An 18608-nucleotide genomic window follows, 5' to 3' on the forward strand; every position below is an offset into this window, starting at 1 on the left:
CGTCTAGAAGTGCTGAGAGGCTGACCCCCCATCCACAGTGTCTGCAATCAGAGAAAGATCTTTGCAGTTGTAGCACATTTCCCAGGCCAGCTAATACCCGCAGTACAATCTGCGGTTTTCTGATAATGGCTTGTAAAATCTTTCATCTTGACATAAGCTGGCATATGCTGAGTGGCGCATGTTTATCTTAAGGCAACAAAAGCACGGCCCAAAACATGTAAGGTAATCACTTCAAAGACCTTTATGCTTGACTCCAGCGTTAGATTCTGTTTTCTTTCTAATCAGCCGTTGACCGCGCGGGCATTATGTGCATCTGAAATTAGTTTACAAGATGTTGCAACAGTATGGTGGGAGAAGCAAATTGGGTCTTTGCTCCTGAGAAATGCGGTGGATGAAAATAAGCTTTGTGAAGCGAGCCCTAAATTAGTCCAACCTTTGATGACCTTCCCTTGAATAGCCAGCTGAATACTGGTCGGGAGTAATGACACGGAGATGACTGTAACACATCCGTCCACCACAGACGCCCGGTTATCCTACACACCACACCCAAATGAAAACAGGCAGCATGTTCGCGTCTGTGGATTATGTCTTTGCTTTCATCTTTGGACAAAAAAAAAAAATTAGCTTATCTTAAAAAATTGACCCATTTGCATCTCTCATCTGGATGGTGAAGGAGGATCAAGCAGCTAAGTTTCTCTTTTAAAAGAAAAACATTGTTAACCAACGCTTTGGTTTGGATGTCGCTGGGCAGAAACTGCAAATGATGCTATTCCAGGAAATGCTAAAACAACCAGCGTCTTGAAAAACAAGCCCTTCCTTTCTTTCCTTGTAGCCCTTGGTAATGTCCACATGAACAGAGCGAGGGACGGAAGACAGACAAATGTGACAGGGCATGAACCTCCCCTGTTGAGTAATGAAATTAAATGACAGCTCTTGAGCGAGGAAGGGATGCTGGGAGAGAGCGAGAGCAAGGGAGAGGAGTGGGGGGATTTTGTCCAGCCAGGAAATTGAAGCCATCACAAGCAAATTGAGTTCAGGTCCTTTTGGTGGGCAAGAGCAGACCAATCAATTTGGCCTACTACTCAGTGCCTGTCAGCCGCACAGAAGGACACCTTGGCATCCAATAATAAGAGCACAGTAAACAACTGAAGCCCAGGCTCAGTTAGTCTCAGCTAACAGCTAGCTATCCATAGTAATTTCTCCTCAGGGGAAACAAATATATGACAGGAGCGTGCGTTGTTCTCATAGGAGCTGAAGAAACTGTTGCAGCGCGGCGTGTTTGTGTGGACACTGGTTAATGGCTGCCAAGTTGAAATTGCTTTAACTGTTTGCGGTATGATTGAAGAGAACAACGCTTGACATAAGATTAAACAATTAAAACGTTAAATCCTTTACTTCAAGGTAAAGAAAAGAGTAAATAAATCCTATTAAGTCTCTCTAGGTTGGAACCACATTTTAATGAGCCTTGTTTGGCCTTTCCCTTTTCCTAATCTTTGGACAGTGACACAACATTCTTGCTAATTATCTCGATTACACAGCAGGAACGCACTACATCACAGTTCTGAGGCAACAGTCGACGAGGGGTGGGATCATACAACCCCAAAGGCCTAATTATCTCTGTTGGTTCCCAATTAATCCATTAAGTTGTTTTGGCTCAGCTGCAAGACCTGAGGCACCATTTTATATACCGATGCATTGCACCACCACACAGCCATGTTACGTGAGCTTTTGTTTTGGAGCAATTTCACTGTTGATACTGGGACGCTCTGCCCTTTCTTTTACCTTCAGAGTGACTTAACAGACACATCCAGGAGTCTAAGATGAGTTCAGTTCGTACCCTTTCCGCAGAAGCTTCTCAGTCAAATAATTAACATTTACGGTAATCCCCAGTAACCCACGTTCAAATTTTAAGGACTCCATGGTTCTGTAGAAAATGCCACTCCTGCCTCCTTTAATCTCATTGTAGAAGCTGGTGTATAGCTTCCCAGCCTCTCGGCTTCCTGCCTCCGCTGGCTTACTATGATGAAGTTGCCGGGCTTACCATATGTAAAACTGCACTGATGGTATTGATGACTCGCAAAGCAGTCGATAATCGTTTATGTGATAAGCCACTGGACTTGTGGGGGAGGCTGAGAAAAAAGGCTTTAGGGCCAAGACGGGTTATGAGATTCATGGCGATACCGGCTGCAGACATTAAGTTTGTTTACACGCTGCCAGTGAGCCATTGGAGTCAGCTCTCGTGAATGATTGTTTGAATATTGCAGCTGTCTCTTTAAACTAATATTGTGACTTTCATCTATTTTTTTTCCCTCTTGGTCCTGTCTGTCATGCCCATTTTCCCCACGCTAATATTGTCTTTCTCCCCTCGCTGCTCTGTCATAAATTGGTAACAAGGGGATGGTGAGAGGAAAAAAAACAAAAAACAATATACATCATTTTTTTATATGACGGCAGTGCTGTGTCCCAGTTGGAATATTATTTGGCAGGTTGTAAGAGAGTCCCAAGTGAGCACATGCAAATTTACAAACACTTATATACCAGTTGTTCTGAGTCTGTGCCATTTAGTTGTCTTTTATATGGATGGGGGAATGGAGGTACCCATCTTTACAAAAACAGCTGAGCTTGTGTTACAGCTTATGTAACTGGCAGACATCCTTGTTTCTCTCTCTCTCTCTCTCTCTAGGGATTTTATTACTAGATGCGTAATAAGTCATCGCTCCAGGATATTCTTCAACAGTAAACATTATTTTGAGTGTATATCCACGACTTGGAAAGCACATCTTCGTGCCAAACTGAAAATATTACTGAGAAGGAATGCCACCTTCATATTACGGGGGTGCGTGACAAGCCTGCAGCCTTAACCAGGAACGCTGCATCTGATTTACTCTGATTGTGGGATTTCTCGGCATTAAGTGACAGCTTTTTAAATGGGTCCCTTAACTTTGTAATGCAGGTAAATGTATGAATATCTGAGGTCTGTTCAAGCTGTCACACTAAAAGGCCTTTTTTTTTTACAGCAATCAGATTTTTGACTATAACTGTGGGATAAGTGCTCGGAGCTGCCTTTCCTTAGATGGGCTATTATTCTTGTTCCATTACACCTTCCAAAATCATGGAGTATAAATTGACTCGGTCAGCTATTTCAGTTGCAACGACTCTATTTTAAGATTTTGGCCCTGGGAAAATCCACAGTTTGGGTACAATACCGGTATGCAGTGTTTTTGAATACTTTATGCTTGAATGTGAACACAATACAGAGTCTGTATGAACGTGACTCTCAGTTTAGAAATGCAGTTTATATAATGCTACTCAGATTATTTAGATTCCTCTATAGTACATTTTGTGTACAGTCTTCCAGATACTTTAATTTTGAATTCTACTGCAGTGCCCTTTTCAGAAGAGAAAATAAATGCCCAGACATAGACTACATACTCTTGCCTAATAATGTTAAACCTGAACAAACTGATATACTAACATTAATTAATACTTTAGACTACAGCATGCATCTTTCACCTTGTTCACTATATTTAGTAATCATTAAGAAGATTGATAGTCTGTTTGCTGCACTTCAGTAATTTCGATTTTTTTTCTCAGAAATAATAATTAATTCTATTAAAGCTATGATATAGAAAATGGAAAAGGTCAATTTAGTCATTAAATAGAAAGTGTCAACTGTAAAAATAAAATGTAAATTAGGGCTGTCAAAGTTAACGTGATAATAATTCAGTTTTAAAGCTACAAGATACTGGTATCATCTGAAACTAGAAAACTTAAGGAATCCATTGGTACCATGTCGTACTAGCTTGTCGCAAAGGAGGTTAAATAACGCTCCAAACTTACGCTAAATTTTGGCAACAGAAAACTGGCATAGTCATTTTCAAAGGGGTCCCTTGACCTCTGACCTCAAGATATGTGAATGAAAATGAGTTCTATGGGTACCCACGAGTCTCCCCTTTACAGACATGCCCACTTTATGATAATCCCATGCAGTTTGGGGAAAGTCATAGTCAACACTGACACACTGACAGCTGTTGTTGTCTGTTGGCCTTGACTTTGCCATGTTATGATTTGAGCATATTTTCTATGCTAAATGCAGTACCTGTGAGGTTTCTGGACAATATATGTCATTGTTTTGTGTTGTTAATTGATTTCCAATAATAAACATATACATACATTTGCGTAAAGTAGCATATTTGCCTTGTTCTATGTTGATAACAGTATTAAATACTTGGAAAATCTCCCTTTAAGGTATATTTTGAACAGATACAAAATGTGCGATTAATTTGCGATTAATCGCGATTAAATATTTCAATTGATTGACAGCCCTAGTGATAATATTGGCAGGGTTAAAACATTTATAGTATTCTCTTCTAATTGAGGGTTGTTTTGGCATGTATTGAATTATCTACCTCTTACAGTATCTCTAATTTATAACCATCCAGGGAGATAGACAAGCAATCTTTACCTCTTCAGCTAACATGTTGACCACTGGGCAGAAACGGGCTGTAGGCTGTTGACGGCTACAGAGATGGAGCACGGCTGCACACTGATGATCTGTCATCCTCGTTCACGACGCTTCGCTGACACTGCGTATTAATGCAACTCTGCGTTTGTCCCTGCTGTCTCGCCCTTACTGTACCTATCACATATGACTCCACCCATCAAAGCCACGATCGAACGAGCCTCCTCCATGAAAAGATTTAAATGAAATCAATCAAAAGTGATTTCTAACTGAAGATGACCTAAAACTAGAAAAGGCAATAGAGCGATTAGTTTGCCAATGGGGACAATGGCCAGAGAAGATCAGCAGTTGAGTACATCAATCTATCTGCACAACCTGGACACCGGTATAAAAGGCATGGCTGTCACAAGTAAGCCTTTCTCCCGCTGTGGGGAATCAGGGCAACCTGCCTCGGGCTGTTGGTGTAAGTACTTAGACTACAGAAGCTGTGGCTGAGAGGGTCACAAAAGAAGAGAAAGAGGAAAGTGACCAAAAAACGAGACAAAATGGAAAGATGGAACAGGAGAAGAAAGATCAAAGTGAGTCTGATTTCACACAGTCATGACCGATAACCGCATAACACCAGTGCAGAAGGCAATGCCGAACGAAAGGAAGATAACACTGTTCATTTATGATGTTATTGAGACACTAAACATCTGTTTTGTTGAGGCTTTTTTTAAGAGTTGTCCATATTTTACTGGAACATAAGAAGAAGTCAACATTGCTGACACTATACATTATTTAAGGGGACCCTCCTGTGCGGCTCTGCCGGAAATGGCGGGGAGGCTTCAGTTGAACTAACAATAGACACGGCAGTTCTCTACAGGAGGTTTTGAGAAAGCCCGCAGCATAGAAAATGTTGTATATTTAAAGCCAACTGTCAAACCAGGAAACAACATTACAGGTTAGTGATTGAACGAGTGACGTCAAAGCAAGAGGCCTGTCCAGCTGAGAGGATGGAGCACCAAGGATACGTAGCTGTAGAGAAAAGGGTGTTAATGTTGGACGTATCTCTCGTTTGAAGGAGATTTGGACGTTACCAAGTGGGAGGTGAATGCAACCTCTGGTCTCATCGGATTTCGGACATACTAAAATACCTCACATACTGTTTTAGCGTACTAAAAAGCATGTTAGTATGGAATTTTGGATGCAACCCATGATTTGCTCCTACAATTACATTTCTCCAGACCCAGTGAGATACTGTTTGGATTGTATAGCTTACACATCATATTATTTCAAACACATTTTACCAAGACAAATAGAGGATGTTCACACCAGCATATCTGTCACTGTTTCCACATATACACTGAAAACAGGTCGGACAGAGACATACTGCTGCTGCCTTGCAGTGAGTGTTTTTATTGGAGTGTTCTTCAGATTGTTCATGTTTCTGGTCAGATCAGAAGAAAGCAGATATATTTCAGTGGGTCTATGTCTAAGAGGAACAAGTCAAAGGTGTCAACAGGGTATCTAGTCTTTAATGGACTGCTGCTGCATGCAATGCTAAGCCAAAGTGGTGGTGTGGGTTTGTTAAAGAACATACAAGGGAATAATCGAAAATTGAATAAGCCGTTTACAGAATGGATCTCTCTGTGTTTTCTTTTCACTTAATGCATTTCATTTTGTCATTCTTTGGATGAAATTGTTGAAAGAGTGCTTTTCTTATTGATTCATTTATGATGCAACCTCAGATAGACTGTATAAATACAGCCTTACCCCTTGTACAGATTCTAGTTCAGCTCTTTCAGCACCATTTTAAGACCAATTGGAGAGAAAACTACTTGAATTGTTGTTCGTCTTCATCGGTTAGGATATTCGTTCAGTGTTTTAAACCTAAATAAAGGATGACAACAGATCTTGATGCATGGGAGCCAACAACCTCACAAAACAGATACATGGAAAATGTCTTCTGGTCCATTAATATTCATTCCTTTTTAATCTCTGACTCTCATGTTTCCATGTTTTTGTTTTCTCCTTTTGTTGATCACATGCAAATCCAGGCTCCATCCTGCTGCATGTTCACAATAAAGGTCAAAATAAAAGACACTTCTAGAAATTCAACAATGCTGAAAATTGCCCCTCTGCTACTGTACATAAACATGTAATGCTGCTCTGGTCCACATTTTGGCTGAATGGTTTTCCATCAGTGAAAAAACAACAAAAACACGGAGAGAGAGAGAGAGAGAGAGAGAGAGAGAGAGAGAGAGAGAGAGAGAGAGAGAGAGAGAGAGAGAGAGAGAGAGAGAGAGAGAGAGAGAGAGAGAGAGAGAGAGAGAGAGAGAGAGAGAGAGAGAGAGAGAGAGAGAGAGAGAGAGAGAGAGAGAGTGTTCCTTTCCTGACACAGTCTCCCAAAATGCAAACAGGCAGGCGATCACATACAAACAAAAACAAATTATGCACTGCGACACACTATCCACTATCCACTATGCATTACGCCGGCGCCTCACTTTCACTAGAAACTGTTGGAGGGGAATTGCTGGCTGCTTGGCAACAAAACAAATGGAAAAGGGTCTGGGTGATTCTTATTTTCCAGATGATTAGTTGCATTAGAAATAATTGTTGGTAAGATCATTGACCATAAAATTAATTATTAAGGCTTGAGCTTTTCCTCATTGTGACTGTCCTCTCAGAAAAAAAAAAAGTTAGTTTCTAATTTCCTGATGGGTGAAATGGCAAAACAGCAGGTGTGTGTATACTGGATGCTTTACTAATAGTGTGCGATAATGAGGATTAGTATAAAGCCCACAATAATTGATGCTTCAGAAGAAAAGGGTCCTGTGCCACATATATACAGACATTGTTCTATACGTGTTCATTTCAGTCTATATGTGCATGTTTTTGTGGAAGACTTTTTCTCACCTGCATTTGAAGTAGAAAATGTGTGCAATGAACGCATTGTACTTATCCATTATTTCAGTATAGTTGAAGCTTGCCAGTGTACCCAGGCATGAACGCCTTTGGCAGCCTTTTCTTATAGCCTAAATAACATTCCTATAATAGTATATTTAAACCAGGGACAAGCACATACATTTTTATGGTACAGTCATTCAATTAAGAATGCCCACTCACTAACTGTGCACAGTTTTCATACCCACTCATACCACAACATTTAAAAAGATCATGTCCTTGCATACATTGAACGCATACAAAATGCACTCGTCTCTCACAAGCATGCATGTACAAAACCACTAACATATTTTTTGGGTGTGCTCAGAATAGAATATTTTACCACCTTCATTTTGTTAAGTACACGTCTTGAACAACAGTGTGTGTAGAACCTATTTAATCCATGTAATTGTGAACCAGGTAGTATAAAGAGTAACAAACACAGCATTGGGAGGAGGTCGGGGTGGATGGGTGGGTCAAAAAACACCTTTCACCCAGGTGACAGGTGTTCGTACCAAGTGTGAAACCAGAAGTCAACGTTGATTTATTCGTCACATATTGTTCGTACTTAAGTTATGCCACTTCCGGAGTCCTTTAACCCAAACCATGATCTTTTCCTGAACCTAACTTAGTAATTTTTGTCACATAACTTCCATACTTAACACCACTTCCGGTGATATTTTAACCCAAAAGGTGATGTAGTTTGTGTCATCCAGAGTTAGGGATGCCCGTTGGTCTACCCTAACTCTGAAGGCAATTGCGTGCGTGTATGTACAGTATGACCATGAAGATGTACACTATTTACCCAACACATTAAACCCTTGTGAAATATACCAAAAAATAAATAAAAAAAAGATTATTTTGGGGGATTTGTATCTTCAGTCGACATTTCACATCTTACACAGGCACAAGTTTGTCTGCATGCCCATGTAACACCATGATGGCTGGCACATACTGTAAGTGCAGGGTGTCGATAGTGATATTTGGTGGCACTGTCAACACCTTGCCACGGCGCTTCAGCATCAAACATCACTTCCGTTATCACTTTTTCCCCCATTACCAAGTGGCATGAACATCTGCCGCTTTTGGGAGAGGTTACAAGTTGCCTTGTGAAGTGATTTAGCAGTACAAGTAGAGATTGCAGAGTGCCCTTTCTCCTCATACTATTTAAGTGACAATTACATTCTGTTATAGTCGAACGTGCCTATTAGTGTGGTCTGCAATTCAACAAAGCCTTCTCAATTAATTCCAGGCCATAACTTAAACACGCTGGTTAGAGTAGTGAGAGATATTGCTGTACATCGCCTTTTATTGTTTCATTGTCTTTAAACAGCGGCTACTATGCATACAGATTCCCTTTAAGCTGCAGTATCGCACTAATCAGTTGTTGCCCATGTCATTAGGTTTCAGCACTTTATAGCACTTCGCTAATTTTCCAGTCAGTTGGATTCAGCTTTTAACAAGAGATTGTGATAATGTAGATTAAGCTTGTGAATTTAACATGTGGATTAGTTGCATATTTCCCACCCTAAATTTATTAGATTAACACCCTCATAATACCTTGTTTCCATTAACAGATGGATAGATAAAATCCAATTTATTGTTAACAGGGATAAGTAAAGAGAAAGCAAAGTGGTGCGGGATATAATAAGAAGAAACAGCTTTTTTCTTTAAAGTCTACAGCTAAGAAAATTGATTGGTCAGATTTTTTTTGTGACAGTAAAGGCACAATCAGTCAAGAAATGCATGTACTATGTATTTATTTGTGTGTAATTATTTGCAGTATTGAGAACAGATATTTAAGTTACTTTGCAAGCTCCCAATTTTAAGTGAAGGAAGCGTCATATCTGGTGTAAATTACACACAACAACTATACTGTCACTCGGTTGTATTGAAATTATATACAGTAAATAGACAGGAAATGCTGAATAGAGTCCGTTCAAAGGTTATAATATACAGAGCTGTCTCTCAGCTGTTATCATTAATAAGATAAACAAAAAGATACATCTTTGTTTGCTGTTCTGGGAAGCAAACAAAATCAATCTCACAATCAAACAATATTTTTTGAGTGAATGCCTTAAAATACAAAGAAATTTAGATCACCAGTTGCCAAAGTCAACCAGACCTCCCTGCTGCATCGATTTACATTTGATCCCTCAAAGCTGAATAATCATGGCTGTGTAAATAGCCATTATTTCCACAGGATAAACAGGGATCCAACTAAACAAATGTGTGCTTCTGTACCTGTTTGATGTAATGGAATCACAAATAGGATTTAATAACAGCTAATAGGGTTGTAGGTTATTATGAATCGAAGAGTACACTGTTAATATGCTATGGTTTTTGTGTGCGTGCAAATAAATGTGTGGCTTTTAATGCAGCGTGAATGCATTTTGATTACCTTTTGATATTTCGAATTCTTTTTATGACACAAAGGTATGTCTCACGTGCATTTGTAGTGAGTAAATAACAAGCCAACACCCTCCATAGTGTTACAGAACAGTGACTTCAGTGTCTACAGCTGAGTCCAAGATCACATGGACTGTAACTCATAAACACATCAAGCTTCCCCATTCGGTGCTCAGGGCCTAGCCCGCTCTGCTCTGTAGTTAACTGTCTCTGAGTGTCAAATCCTTCATCCTGATGCAGGAGACACACATAAGAAGAATTTCTGTGTCTCATTTTATGGCAGTGGATGTCGGCGGAGGGTAGAACCGATGAGTGAGTCAGTAGTGGTTAACTTTGTAGCTAATGCTCTGTGGCAGCTGCACAGGTTTATTCAGCTCTGCTTAAGGCACAGAGGGAAGCTGGTTGAACTACTCCTGTCTTGCAGTTCTCACTCAGCCAAGTCAGGTTATTTAACAGCACGCCAAAGTTAGGATGAAGAGAGGGAGATGTGGAGAGAGAGAGAGAGAGAGGTCACTGCAGGGCGGAGAGGAAAAAAGGAGTAGATGAGCCTGTGATGTCCAGATGTAGCTCGGGTGGTGTTAGATGACATTTCATCCCTCTGAAGAAGTCTCTTCTGGTTAATTCTGTTTAGTTGAGTGATTTTTGCTCCTGTTTTCAGGAAGCTGAGAAGATTTGCCCATCTGCAGGTTAGTTACTGTGTATAAAACATGCATATGTAATACAATATTAATTTCATGTTTCCAGCTGTAGGCAGCCTGTGGTGTCAGACTAGGTTAGCTCCACCATCACCGTGCCCGTTAGCTGCAGTTTAAGCCTAACTTCAGATACTTAGAAAGCTATTCTGGAGTCGACAGAGATAATCCTAGAAGGTTTGTTCCTGAAGCTTTGTAGCCTATAAAAGTAGTTTTTGCACTTGCCTATGCTACAATAGTTCAAAGCCACTGGTGTAGACTTTTTGATTACAGCATTATTATTATTTTGTTGGACTCATAAGCTCTTTACATGTATCTTGGATTCCAGCACTCTTGTGTCTAGTACACAATGTTTAACAATATTGTTGCATAGCTTTAAAGTTATAATCCGTAAGATTTTCATCAACCCCATTTCTGATACTATTAGTGGCGATTATGTGAAGGAGGAAATGATTTCACAGCATTTAATCACAAGTTCGCATGGTGGATGATGTTGTTGACTGTCTTTTCTGTTCTTCTTTGTTAAAACAACGTGACAAGATGAGTCATGTGAGACACCCACGGTTTGGCTGGGTGTGCTGTTAGCAGATACACAAGTTGTTTTTTTTAGCTGCTCAAGGCAGCTGCCCCTAAATGGAACTTTTTGTTGACCTGTACTATTAAAATGCACTTGCTGTTACCACCAGTAACCATAGATGTCGACAAATCAACCAGGACTGAAATCTTAAAGCTGCACTAATCAATATATTCATATTAACAATGGAGTACTTTAAAATTGCGTTGCTTGAAGTGACGAACCTGCAGAGAATTATCACCTGACTCTGCCGTTCCCCTCACCGCTACAGCTCATTGTTTTGGTTTTACTTCCCACGACTTTACTGTTTTGGTTCACTCTCGGCTATCATCATCTTCATCTTTAAAGCCACTGCAGGCAGCTGTTTTTTGTGATGATAAACCTACTGTACGCTACCTGTCCAACACCAAATTACAGAGAGACAAAGTTGGCGACTAGCTTGTGAACATAGTGGAGCATTTAGAGGCTAAATCGCCAGATATTTCTCTAAGGACTTGGTGGAGACCAAAATGGAGCTAAAAGGAGAGTGAAGATTGGATTTACGTTCACACGACTGCAAATAATTCCTCATGTTGCTGCTTTCAGGTTCACCGTATTGATTTTATACTGACAGGTGAATTGCAGACTGTCCTGCTGCCCCGCTGTGTCCAAATTTTTTTTTATTTAATAATAGACATTTTGATTCTTGAAGTTTCAATAAACTGATCAATGATATCTTAACCATATTTTCAAGCGCTGTCAAAGTTAACAAGATATTAACGCATTAACGCAAATTTGTTTTAACGCCACTAATTTCTTTACGCATTAACGCAACTTGCGATTTTTAGGTTGCAGCAGGCTATATAATGCCCCAAACTTACGCAAAATTGAACCCACAAGACTCCCCTTTACAGACATGCCCACTTTATGATAATCACATGCAGTTTGTGGCAAGTCATAGTCAAGTCAACACACTGACACACTGACAGCTGTTGTCGCCTGTTGGGCTTGAGTTTGCCATTTTATGATTTGAGCATATTTTTATGCTAAATGCAGTACCTGTAAGGGTTCCTGGACAATATTTGTCATTGTTTGGTGTTGTTAATTGATTTCCAGTAATAAATATATACATACATTTGCATAAAGCAAGCATATTTGCCCACTCTCATGTGGATTAGAGTATTAAATACTTGAGAAATCTCCCTTTAAGGTACATTTTGAACAGATAAAAAAGCATGTGATTAATTTGCAATTAATCTTGATTAATCATGGACAATCATGCGATTAATTGCAATTAAATATTGTAATCGATTGACAGCCCTAATATTTTCACATTACATTATCCATTTTATGAACACTTTTAAAAAAAATAAATGGCATTTTTTAAATTTAATTTCAGTGTATCACACTTTGTCATTTAAAATGTCAGTAGGCAGTATATTTTTGGCATCATTGGGATAAAAATTCAATAATAACCTTTCAGCATATTGTAATTCAAGTGTTCTGGCAGATAATTAGACTTTTATTCCTCCTCGTGGCTCTGTTTTCAGGCTTTAGAAAATCTAGCCTGTGACGGGAGACTTTGACCAATCACAGGTCATTTCATTGAGAGAGCGTTCCTATTGGCTGTGCTCCGGTCATGTGACCGGAACTTGGCGTTCCTTCACCAGATTTTACAATAGCGGTGCGTCATATAGAGTCATTTTACAGCTAAACCGTACACTAAAAGATGATTCTGAAAATATTTGAGGCGAGAAATAGGCATTAATGTAACATAATATTGATCCATATTTGATCAGCGTGACCAGCGTTTATCTATTCTTGTTATTATACTGTTTGCCTCGCACCAATAAGCCAAAGAAAATTCCTCGTGTATACCCCTTACACCTGGCAATAAACACCTTTCTGATTCTGATTCTGATTCTGATTCTAGTTTGACCGTTTGGTCGGAGTTCGCAAGTGATTGACAGCCGGCTCTCATAGACAGCAGCTGGACAGCGGATGTCGGATCAGCTCTTACTGCTTGTTTTCCTCCGGTATGGGAAATCTTGCAGATGCCATTAGGAGCACTAGAGGAAACAGAGGCACATGATTTTTTTCAGATTACCTGTTTCATGTACTACTGTCAGGATATAGCGACCGTTTTATAAAAAAAACTCTTTTTAATCATATTTGTTCCAATCTCGCATACTTCAGCTTTAAATGCATGAATAGCGCAAAATAGGCTGAAACGCACAACAAAAAAAAAAGCAGTGGGGACAGATGCTCATGCTCACGTATGGAAGTAGGATGAGTTGGAGTTAATTAGGGAGGTGTAGACAGATGAAAAGAAAACAAATTGGACTTTGAGGACATTAGCGAGAGGGGACTTGTCACAGCACCCGTCACTCCCTGAGATTGGTGAGTCTGGTGACGAACACACTGTACGACTACAAACATGCTTTTATTTATGAGAATAAATGTCTAAGTGTCTCCTATATGTGGGTTAGACAATAAATGGTTTGAAGGATAAATAAATAAGCATGCATGCTGTACACTGCGTCCATAAATCTGCACAAGATCATTTAGCCCAGAAAGAGTCAAAATGATGGACTGTGTTGATAATCACATGCTAAGCAAGTGTTCTGTAAATGACTAACGCAAAGCACACAGCTGTTAGACACACAACACACACACACACACACACACACACACACACACGCTACTTGTCCACTCTTCCAAGCTTGCAATTTGGGAAATGGGTCAGATGTGACTTAGATTTATGTATCTTTGTGTTTGTCTTTACGTGTGCGTGTGTGTATTTGTGGTGAACCAGAGAGCGAGGGAGTGACTGATGGAGCTTCATTGTGGATGTGGCAGAATGCAGATGTTTCTCAGAACTGCCTAGCTATGATTTAATGATGAAAAGCAGAAGGCAGCAGACTTAGACTCTGGAGAGGCAGCAGGAGCAGACTACGTCAATATTAGAGACGGAATCAAAGACGGGGGAGATTGTGATTTATTTGTCACTTTTTATTTGAGTGTTGCTTACAGAAACAAGTTTGGGAACTCTTTTTATCTCTCCGTCTTTCATCTTTTTTTAAGCAGTGCGAAAAGCTTGTTTTTGACTGTGTTTATGTCATGAAAATAGAGCCCTGCCTGCCTGAGATTGTGATGCATTTCATCCCAAAGGAAATCCGAATGTTATGTTGACAGGAGGCACTGTCTATCATCTGCTAATGTTTCACTTGATTTGATGTTTTATGGGATGTTACAGCTTGTCGAGGGTTGTGGATGAGCACTGCGGGGAATGCAGTATGACACTGAAATGTACTTTCTCAAAAAACTTGATAAAAGGTTCAAGAAAAGGACATAGATTGTTGTATTTAAGGGTTAATAGCATCAGATAAGACTCGGATTTTTGTCGTTTCAGCAAGTGTTGAAGTACAGAAATAGCAGTGCAAAGGTGTAAGACAGAGAAAGGGAACAATTCAATGAGCATGACCAGTGGAACAAAGCACACGATCACGTTTGTGGCCTTTTTTAATTGATAAAAAAAATGTATTTTCCAAGGTGGCCAGCAGATGGCACAGCACCTTTGGTCTCTAAGGGAAAGAGAAAGAGTGTGAGAGAGGAGAGGAGAGGAGAGGAGGGGAGAGAAAGAGAAAGAGATATTTTGTGAGTTTTGTTTTCCTGGTTGACTGATCTCCCTCAGTGGTCTGATTGTGAGAACGGACTCGTGGGAAGTGTTCTCTCACCGCAGGTGTCAGACTGCTGTTAGATAAGATTATTTGTGGGGGTGAGGGGGTTGCATTATTTTGTGTGTGTGTACGTGCACGTCTGCCCAGTGTGTGCCTCTTCTCATTAAATGTCTGCCTGATAGAAATGTAGTGTTATATTGAGTTCATGTGGGAAACAATACAACACAGAAGTTGTTTTTGACTTGCACACTGTGCTCCATATGGTCACACTCAGGAGGAGAAAGACGGGGAAGCAGAGAGAGAGAGCTCGTGCTCCGAGTCATGAGCCCTATCTCTATTTGTTTTCTGTCACATAAAACCAAAGTTGTATCAGTTTTGTGTTCTCTGGGATTGAGTCTTCACTGCGCAGTGATTCTGTATATTTCAGCCACTGATTGTGATTCTCAGCCGAGGTGTAGACATGGAGTGCTGCAGTAGAGTACATTGCTGAAACATGACAAATTACTCAGTGATATCATGGTAACAGGAACTTTGTATATCATGTTATGGGTGAATAACTGCTTTATGTATCTGTTACTTTTGCTGTCTGGTTAAATGGTTGTTCTCTGTTTGCAGACGTTGCTTAAAAAACTCAATACTCTCAATTAAATCAGGTATTTGTTAGTCCTTAAAAATGGAAATACAAGCTTTGGATCAATATAACTAATGAAAGTTTAATTCATTTATAATTCTGCTCCTATGTACTTATCCACCAACTAATAGAGATAATATTGGTATTAATACTCACAGTGTGTTGACCCATTTGAAACTTTGGACATTGTTTTTTTAAAAAAATTTTTTTTCATGATATACAAAATACAATTTCAAATGCAGTTTGATACATTTGAACAAAAGCCCATCCCACAAGTAACACTAACCTATTACACCATTACAAATTTACAATATGACATATCAATATGTATATGTTATATATCAATATGCTACATATCTTGTTGCATAACACATTTTTTTCTAGGTTCAATGATGATACATAAGATCCCGAATCCATAGACTGAAAGTTGGAGCACAGTTTTCTTTCTTTTTTTCTCCTTTCTATTTTCATCAAATCTATAGCTACAGCTGTAGTCAAAGTGTAAGGGTTTTTCATGGTGATATTTAGATTTTAAACTAGGCAAGGATGAAAATCAATTTTTTTTCTTTATCGCATGTCCATTGTAATCTCCATGGTGATATAGTTTAGTTACAATGGATTCATATTCGTTAGCTTCTTACCTTTCAAAGGAGACCAGATATACGTATATAAGCCTTATGGCTGCGGAGCTATTCCTGATTCAATTTGGGTAGTTATTTTAGGTGTTTTTTCTGAGGGATAGGGCGAGGGCTCAGGAGGGTAAGCAGTATAAGTCTCCTAGCCAAGAGCATACCAAAGGCTATCATGTTTTTGCCATATTAGTTGTGACAGAGATCCCATGGTACTGTGCCAAATATTGCTGTTATAGCAAGAGGATCTGGATATTTTTAGCATGTCAGAAAATAATTTGAATATAGATTGCCAAAAATCTGTTAATTTTGGTGGAGCTAGGTTTATCTGTTGGAAGAAAGTTGGCATTCTCTCTGTCCGATTTTATTTCCAGTTTATTTAATTCTGCATCCGTTTCTGTGAAGACCCAAGGGTGAATTCTTGATAATTTGCAGGCTTGCTGGAATTTAAACCTTCCAGCAGCAAAGTGCTGCTATTTGCTTTGCGTTTGTTAAAGTTGAGTGTGTTTGGTCAGGCAAATTATAAAAACAAGCGGATAATAAGGGTTAGCAGGCACGATAAGCCATAATATCTTGTAAACTGGCAGCAGGGATAGTTTAAGCTGGTCTTATGCTAATGTTACTAGTGACTGTCAGCAACAGAGAAATACAAATATCTTCAAACATGCTTAAACCCACAAATAAACACATGTGAACACAAACACAGAACACACGAAGACGAAGACGAAGACGAAGACAGTGCATGTAATTTAAAACTGGACCTTTTTATTTAGTAATGCAGTAGAATTATCAATGATGCATTATACATACTTTTGCTTGGTACAATTCAGGTTATAGTGAAATATTTATCAAACAAGTCTAAATCATTTCATCATTTCTGCTTGTACAGTATGCATACAATATTTTATTCCATTAAACCTCTTCTGCTTCGCCCCAAACAGAACCTAGAATAAAATCTGACAGGGCACTCAGCAAGATTTCATTTTAAAGTCCCACCCGTCCAGCAGTGTTTGACAGCACACACTGAAACCATTAACCCAATCAATAATACGCCTTTTTTTTCTTGACTAAAAGTCAAAATCAAAGGAAATTACTTACAATATTATTATTGCTTCAATATAAGCCTGTACTTATCATGTATATCAGAAGACCGTTTTGTAATATCACATTTGTCATCACGTCATATATTGTGATTAATTGAGAATTAAGATTGCTGTTCTTTTCTCTGGGCTTCAAACAATGGCAGTCATTTTCACACCGTCTACTGCATTTCCTTTTGTATTCACTCACTCCATGTATTAATCAGAGTATTCTCATGAATGTCTTAATATCATACTGATGGACATGTACTCTAGATACTGTCAGGTTCTGATCAGGAACCTTTTTATGAAACCTTTACAAAAGCTCCAGTAAAATCGTACATCACTCCCAATCCTAGACCTTACTCAGTTTAATGGATTGACACCATGTTCATAATATATACAATTTTCGCATATTTCCTGAATGAATCAATACATGTCTCCAGGTTTGCTAATAATACAAGATATACACCTTGAATACCACTTCCATGTAAAGATATACAGTTGTCTACTTAACTCTGAGGTGGTAGAAGAGCTGCCAGTATCAGTATTGCTACCTTGACACTTCCAGGGCAGCCAACAAATAGATGGCAACCTTGCCTTAGGCCAACTTCTTTGGCATCAGCAGGAAGAAAAACACATGAAGGCACTGTTAATTAACTGCAGATACACCAAACATGTCAACTCTTAAAGGCTTGCCTCAACCCTCTGTTTCCCTGGGTCCATTTTCTCTAGAAAATGTTTTTTAAACTACACACATGCCTCACCTTATGTGAAAATGATAGCACTGCATTGCCTAATCAGTATACTTTAGCTGTCACACAAACAAACAAAGGAGGGCGTCCCGTTAGGGAGGATCCCTACCCCCCCACCCCCCATTATGTCATCTTCATTCGAAATGCCACATCTGATCATCTGCCTCTTTATAATTACTAGCGGTGACATTTATCCAGATTCCTACTGTTTTACAAGACCTTTACATTTAATTGTACTTGATTCTGAACTTCCAGTCGTCCTTGGAGTCTGCAAATGTGACGCATTGTTAAAATCCAGATTTTTTGGAATATATTTATACTGGATTTTGGATGATATTATTTCTGATAATACACACAAAATGTCACAGTTTGGGTTACTTTCACAGCCGTCAAATAAGATAGAGGGATATGTATCTATAAATCTTATTTTAACTATCGATGGTTGCAGCTAATTTTAGTTTTTCTTTAATATAACAAAGAACATTTTTTCAAATGCATAAATCCACCATAGCTTTTCATAAATGACACCAAATCGGTCTATCTCTGTCTATCTACATCATACAATCCTCATGAAAATTCAACACATGCATCTAAATGTGAATTCAGCTCTTTTTTTTACCCTGAGTCTCCTAGGTCTGTCCCCAACCCCCACATCCCTCACTAACCCATTTTCTTTCTTTCTTTAGTCCCTTTTTGGTTGATAATTGAATGTTGCATTTTTTTGGAGCAGTTCTAAAATATATAATGAGGTCATTTGCATTAGACTGCAGATTGGGTGACCTTTGCTTTTGCC

At 39.2% G+C, this 18608-nt stretch overlaps 1 protein-coding gene across 5 annotated transcripts in view; it reads left to right on the forward strand.

Moving 5' to 3' along the window:
• pcdh9 (protocadherin 9) overlaps positions 1-18608 on the forward strand; it is a 228933-nt gene that overhangs the window by 141214 nt on the left and 69111 nt on the right. The gene's annotated exons all lie outside the window — the stretch shown is intronic.

Source organism: Sebastes fasciatus, chromosome 2 (assembly GCF_043250625.1).
Source record: "Sebastes fasciatus isolate fSebFas1 chromosome 2, fSebFas1.pri, whole genome shotgun sequence".
NCBI lineage: Eukaryota > Metazoa > Chordata > Actinopteri > Perciformes > Sebastidae > Sebastes > Sebastes fasciatus.